We start from the raw sequence: 7315 nt of genomic DNA on the forward strand, positions 1-7315 counted from the left end.
TCACTGGTGTCACTTAATCTGTGATGGTGGAAAGCAGGCTCTTTTCTGTTTACTGGATACTGATCAGAGATAGGATGATGGCCAGGGCACAGGACATGGGAATCGTGAGAACCAGGCCAGGAGGGCTTCTCTCCCAGGCTAATACTATTATGCATCCCTCATGTCAGTCGTGGGAGTGAGGAAAGCTGCCCTCACAGCTTCAAAGTGAGCCTTGGCAATGTGATACAGATGGCAATGAGAAACAGAGAAAAGCGAAGAGCCCCGGTTCTAGCCCAGGCGGGGCCCTCACCCCTGGACTCAGGCCTGGCGTGCCTGGAGTGGGAGAGGCTCATCTGCTAAGGGCACTGGGGACCTGGAGACTCCACCTTCAGCGTTCTTTGTCACTGATTGTGATTTTACTTGGGCAGGTTGTAGCTTAAGCCTCAGCTCCTTCACCTAGAAAGTGAGTGTTGGCCTTGAACCCTAGGCGATCTCAGTGACAGCTTCAACTCTTCAGATCCATTTACTCATTCATTTATTAGTTTATTTGTTCAATCAGTAGTCACTAGGCTTAGGCCTATTAAATGAAGAGATTGGATTAGATCTTACTTTAGGCATCATTATTCTAATTATTTCCTTCCTTCCTTTTTCCCTCCCTCCCTTCTTTCCTTCCTTCCTTCCTTCCTTTTTTCCTTCCTTCCTTTTTTCCTTCCTTCTGTCCTTCCTTCCTTTTTTCTTTCCTTCCTTCCTTTTTTCTCTCTCCCTTTCTGTCTTTCTCACTCCCTTTCTCTCTCTTTCTCACTCCCTTTCTCTTTCTCTCTCCCTTTCTCTCCTTCTCTCTCTCTTTCCTTCCTTCCTTCCTTCCTTCCTTCTTTCTTTCTTTCTTTCTCTTTCTTTCTTTGTCTTTCTTTCTTTTCTTTCTCTCTCTCATTTTCTTTTTTCCCTTCTCTCTTTCTCTCTCTCTTTCTTTCGAGACAGGGTCTTGCTTTGTTGCCCAGGCCAGAGTGCAATGACACAATCATAACTCACTGCAGCCTCAAATTCTTGGGCTGAAGTGATCCTTCCACCTCAGCCTCCCAAAGAGATGGAACTAGAAGCATGTGTCACCATACCAGCTATTTTTTTTTTTCCAGAAACGAATCTCATTATGTTGACCAGGCTGGTTTCAAACTTCTGGCCTCAAGCTATCCTCCTGCTTCAGCCTCCCAAAGTGCTGGGATTACATGAACCACTGTGCTCAGCCTAACTATTCTTTTTCTAGGTATCGAACAATCCCTTTTCCAACCTACAAATTCCTGGGCAGACAGCTGAATGCTGAATTTCAAAACTAGTTGCCCTTTTAAGTTAAACTGTTTCTTAAAATAAAAACTGTTTATGAGGAGGAGGGTACCCCACAAAGTACTCTCTACGTCAGTGGGAATTAGCTTATAACTTTAGTTCTGATGATAATGAAATTCTGAACAACTGTGCAAATCTAATGGGGGCAAAGAAGAGAATGGAGAATGACAGAATAGGAAAGCGTGGGCTCAGGAGGGATCCTGACTGTGTGTGAGTACTGGATGCTGGGAAAGAGCATTATTAGGACAGGCAGGATGTTGTGCAGGGCCTCAGATTCTGGGCAAAGCATAAGGCATGGCAGCTCCATACTACTCTGAGAGTGTCTATGGCCAATTGCACTGACTTGGCAAAACAACTGAGGCCATTTTTCTGCATTTATTTCTGAATCAGAGAGTAATGTCATCTGCAAAGACTTCATGGGCCTCATTTCTAGACAGGAAAAATCCCCCTTATTATCTTCCTAAATTATTTCCTGTAGGTTCCCCTCAAGTAAAACCACTAAGCTCCCACTGATCCGGTTCCCACTGACACATGGGAGTGGTGCCCTCAGTAAAGGAAACTCAAGTCCCTAGAACTTGGCACAAAGTGATCTGTGTTTCAGTTCAGGCTGGTTACACAGAAAATGAAGGCATTTTTTCCCTCCACATCCTGAGAGGAAGGGGAGATAGCGAGCTCATGAGGCACTCTGCATCCCTCCCAGGGCGGTTGTTTCCCTGCCCTTCTGGGCTTCGTGATGGAGTACAGCTACATAGCTGAGCCGGACTCTCCCCATTCTCAAACTGCTTCAGGGCCATTAATGTGCATCCAGCCTGTTAGCTTTCTGGGATTAATAACATCTACTGTTGCCATAACAGCTTGTAATTTGCGCTTTCAAAGACATTGATCTCATGTGCATTTCGTGTGCATTCCCTGTACATCTCCTGTTTAGCTCCTGTGCATGTACAGGACAGGGACAGGGAGCAACAGCACGATTTGATGGCTGAGGAAACTAAGGCTCGGAGAAGCGGTGAAGTGACACCATATGTTCACAAGGCCAGAAACAACAGGGATAGCTAAGGGGGAGGCTCAGGATGGCTGATCTCTGCAAAGGTTCTGCATGGAGCCCTGGCCTTGTTAAACCACAAGTCCTTCAAGGCCCCCCCGAGCTCCACGTGAGTCACAGGGCTCCTTCTGTGGAGGGTGGCTCCCCACTTGCAGGTCATTTCTCAGATGCCAGAACAAAGCATCTTCTCACCAGAGCCCAGAATTCTAAGCTCCATTTGCCTTATGTGCCCAGGTTGTCCTGGAAGAGCTTACAGATCTCTAGGGAAAAGAGAAGCAGAGAGATGTTGTTAGGAGAAAAAGCAAGAGTGTCAAGCACTGGACAGGGAAAAGTGGGGGAAAGTTCAGGGACAGCTGTCTGGAAGGGCCCCTAAGTAGTCCCAGAGTTTAGCAGGAGGTGGTCCTGACTCCTATCCCGCAGTCCACACTCACCTTCCCCTCTTTCATAAAGCTCAGCACCATCAAACCAATACAGGGCATCTTCAGGGCATGCGCATACATTGGGGAGCTCAGAGACCACCAGAGGGAAGACACAGGAAGCAGTCCGAACCCATTAGCGCTAGAAAGCCAACACCACAATACCCTTCTACGCGGATGCTGCAGAGAGAGCTTGCTCTACCTTAGCTACTCAGGTGAGCTGGTTGAGTTTGAAGTGGTGGCCTCCCCTCTCAATGCTCCCTTTCCAGGGGGCATTGTACTTCTGTGACTGCTCTTCTTTCTCAGGGCTGCTTTTGATGTTCTGGTTCCCTCTGCACAGCACAAGTATCCAGGTTGCAGCACTTTGGGAGGCTGAAGTGGGAGGATCACTTGAAACCAGGAGTTCAAGTACCAGCCTGAGCAACATAGTAAGACCCTGTCTCTACCAAAAAAAAAAAAAAAAAGGAATAAGGGGTAGATAGATTATGGATAGATTTATGATAAAGCAAATATGATAAACTGTTAAGTATAGAATCTAAATAATGGATACTATTTACAGGGACTACTGTATGTGTTTTAGCCAGCTTGGCCTGCTATAACAGATACCACAGGCTGGGTGACTTAAGCAACAGAAACTTCTAATAGTTTTGGAAACTGGAAGTCTGAGTGGGTATTCACTGTGCTGCTGTTTCAATCTCCTATATGTTTGAATCGTTTCGTAATAAAATAGTGGGAGAAAAATGCTTCCAAGTAAATGAGATGTGTTTCATTAGTGGATAAAATTGGCATTAGAAAAGGGAGTTGAAAGGGCTGGGCATGGTGGCTCACACCTGTAATCCCAGTACTGTGATTGGGAGGCTGAGATGGGAAGATCACTTGTGGCCAAGAGTTTGAAGCTGCAGTGGGTTGTGATCATGCCACTGCACTGCAGCCTGGGCAACAGAGCCAGACCCCATCTCACCCAAAATTGTTTTAATCTAACATAAAATAAAAAGAAGTGTCTGGGTTGCAATGTGGGCCCTGGGTTCTGTGTGCAGCTAGCAGCAACCTATGCCTCTCTGTTAGTTTCACTATTGTCACCAAGCATGCTTTCCCGAGCATTTGGGGACTGAAAGCTGACTTGACTCTTCTCTCATGTTCATATTAGTCCCACAGACCAAAATTCACCCTAGTGAGTCAACGTTCTGCTTGCAGGATGCAAAGATCTTTGCAGGGTAGAGTAAAATACAGAGAAATGAATGGGGGACAGAGGAGGAAGGCAGTTAGCTTGTCCAGTGTTTTTATTTTGATTTTTTTAGGCTTAAAAAAACCTGAGAGTTTGTTTTTACAAGCTTCTCTGCCATCATCTGTATCCTAGGGTTCTTTGAAATACATTTCTGTGATAAAAATCTAAAAAGCTAAACTGTAATCAAAGCTAGATATCTGTAAATAATTTGTAATGTAAAACCAGACACCACCACATTGTTTATAATTTCTTTTTCCCAAATAAGAGCTGAGCTGAGGGGTGGCTTTTTGCCAGATTTTAGGAGAAATTTCCATTTGTTGAGTATTTTTCCCACAATATATTGGTGCAAATTAGATAGTGTCTATGGTGTTATGTACGTATACATATGTCTTGTTCTGTATTTTGTCTTTCAAAATTATATTCTTAAATTTCCAAGTGATAGAAATTATTTCTAACTTAATATCTTATACTTTCCCTTAGTTTTTGCCATAATGTACCCTCAGAGTTACTTGCCTAGGTTTGTTTATTCTTCTTTCTTTCCCAGTAAGCAAGACAGAACCTTAACACCGATGCATTTCGAACAGTGAAAACCTGCCTGTCACACTTTAGCAGTTACTTATCTGTGCTAATCAGAGCAAAGTAGAGCTATTGAAGAATCAAGGCAGCCAGAAGGTGGGAAAACAGACATGCCCATGAAGTTTTGGGATGTGTTCCTGATTCTGAGGCTTTTCGATTACATGGAGAGGTCGCTTGAGCAGAACTGACTCGAAGCCGGCCCTGCCCAGCTTCTCCACCGGGACTCCGTCTCCCTACCCCATTGCTCCCTGCCTGCTGGGGTAGTTAGTGCATGTGCAGTGTTTCCAGTCTCTTCAGCCTTCCTAGAATTAGGCACTCGGTAAAGGGCCTGGTTACAAAGAGCCTTCTCAGCATGTTAAGAAGTAATGGAATTGTGTCCTTGGCAAAACTTGGGATGAAATGAAGCAGGAAGAATGGGTAGGGCGCATGTTAAAACAGAATACAGTAGCCACCACTTATCCATGGGGGATGCGTTCCAAGCCCCCCAGTGGATGCCTGGAGCCATGGGCAGTACTGAACCCTATACATACTATGTTTTTTCCTACACATACATAGTCACAATAAAGCATAATTTATAAATTAGGTGCAGTAAGAGATTATAGCAATAATTAATAAGATATAACAATTATAATACACTGTAATAAAAGTGATATGTATGTGATCTCTCCCTCAAAATATATTATTATTCTGTACTCACCTATTTTTTGGAGCACAATTGATTGTGAGTAACTGAAACAGTGTAAAGGGAAATTGCAAGGGGTACTCCTACATGCATTTTAGCCAGCTCGGCCTGCTATAACAGATACCACAGCCTGGGTGGCTTAAGCAACAGAAACTTCTTTCTCATCGTTTTGGAAGCTGAAAGTCTGGGATGAGGGTGCCAGTATGGTCAAGTGTTTTGTTTTTGTTTTTGCTGTTTTTGAGACAGGGTCTTGGTCTGTCACCCAGGCTGGAGTGCAGTGACGCAATCTTGATTCACTGCGGCCTCGACCTCTGGGGTTCACGCAATCCTCCCATCCTGACATTTGAGTGAGATCCCACCTCAGCCTCCCAAGTAGCTGGGACTACAGGCATGTGCCATCACACCCATGAATTTTTGTACTTTTTGTAGCGATGGGGTCTCACTATGTTGCTCAGGCTGGCCTCAAACTCCCCAACTCAAGTGATCCACCTACCTCAGCCTCCCAAAGTGCTGAGATTACAGGTGTGAGTCATCACACCCAACCGCGATCAGGTGCTTGATGAGGACTCTCTTCTGGGTTATGTCCTCAAAGAGCCTTACCTTGGTGTGTGCACAAAAAGAGGGAGTGAGATCTCGTGTTTATTTCTCTTTTCATAAGGGCATTCATCTTAATCTTGGAGTCTTCACCCTTATGACCTAATTTAACCCTAATTACTTCCCAAAAGGCCACCCTCCAAATACCATGACTTGAAGAAGTAAGCCTCCAACATATGAATTTTGGAGGGGACATCAACATCTAGTCCATAATAATAATCATAGTACTTATAGTAATACTTACAGTAGTACTTAGTACATAAGTAAGCATATAGTAACACTTACAGTAGTACTTAGTATATAAGTAAGTATACAGTAATACTTAGTATATAAGTAATAATATATACTTAGTAATAGTACCTAGTATATAGTACTCTACATAGTACTTAGTATATACTTAGTAATAGTACTTAGTATATAATTATTACTTAGTAATAGTACTTAGTATATAAATAATTACTTGTATACTAAGTACTATAGTAATTACTATATAATAAGTGATTACTTATATACTAAGTACTATTACTAAGTATATACTAAGTACTATGTAGAGTACTATATACTAGGTGTTATTACTAAGTATATACTAAGTACTATTTAGTACTTAAGTACTAAGTAAAGTGCTTATAGCACTAAGGCAAGCAAGTTCTAAGGCAAGCAAGACATGCAACTGAGAAGCCACTCTGTGGGGAGTCCACACTCTCAAATCAGAGGCTGCATATGTCTCCCATGGTGGTGGGTACTGAAGGATTCAGCAAAGTTGCTCCCATCACTTTTGTAGGCTGACCTTTGAGTGAGATCTCACCTACTTCTCATCCATAAGACAAAGTTCTGTACCATGCCTAATATTAATATTTCCCTCCCTTTCGTGATTTGTGTCTTGCACACATGATTTTTGCTTTATTTACATATCATCTGTATTATTACATTTTCATATCTTTCAAATTATGAAAAAAGTATAGAAACAAGTATGCCAACATTAAAGCAGTTAATTCTGGGGAATTAGGATTTGAGGCAACTATTTTCTTTTCTACTTCATACCTTGTTTCCTTTTCTAAACTAATTGATTTTCATGTTTTAAAAAATAAATTGCTTCCTCATAAACAAACTTTTAATATTGAATTTATTGACCCAAACACACGAGTAGCTATTTAGCCCTTACTCTGTACGGCTTCATTAACTAAAATTTGTATGTGAATTGGGAAGTTTGTTTTGAACTGAGGCACCTTCTAAATCCAAACGCTTGGAGCTGTCACTGTGTGACTTTGGGAAACCTTCTCAAATGCAGAGGAAGTCTGCTTTCCTTAATTTGGATGGTTTGACCTTGAATTCTGTGTCAATAGCAACCACTTCTTGTATTGCACTCTACAGTTTGCATGCTTGATTTTATCCTCACAACAACTTTGAGATGGAAGTACTGATTTGGTTATCCTCACTTCAGAAAAGTCTAGTGATTTTTTGGC

The sequence above is a fragment of the Colobus angolensis genome, unplaced genomic scaffold, assembly GCF_000951035.1.
Source record: "Colobus angolensis palliatus isolate OR3802 unplaced genomic scaffold, Cang.pa_1.0 Scaffold293, whole genome shotgun sequence".
Taxonomy (NCBI): domain Eukaryota; kingdom Metazoa; phylum Chordata; class Mammalia; order Primates; family Cercopithecidae; genus Colobus; species Colobus angolensis.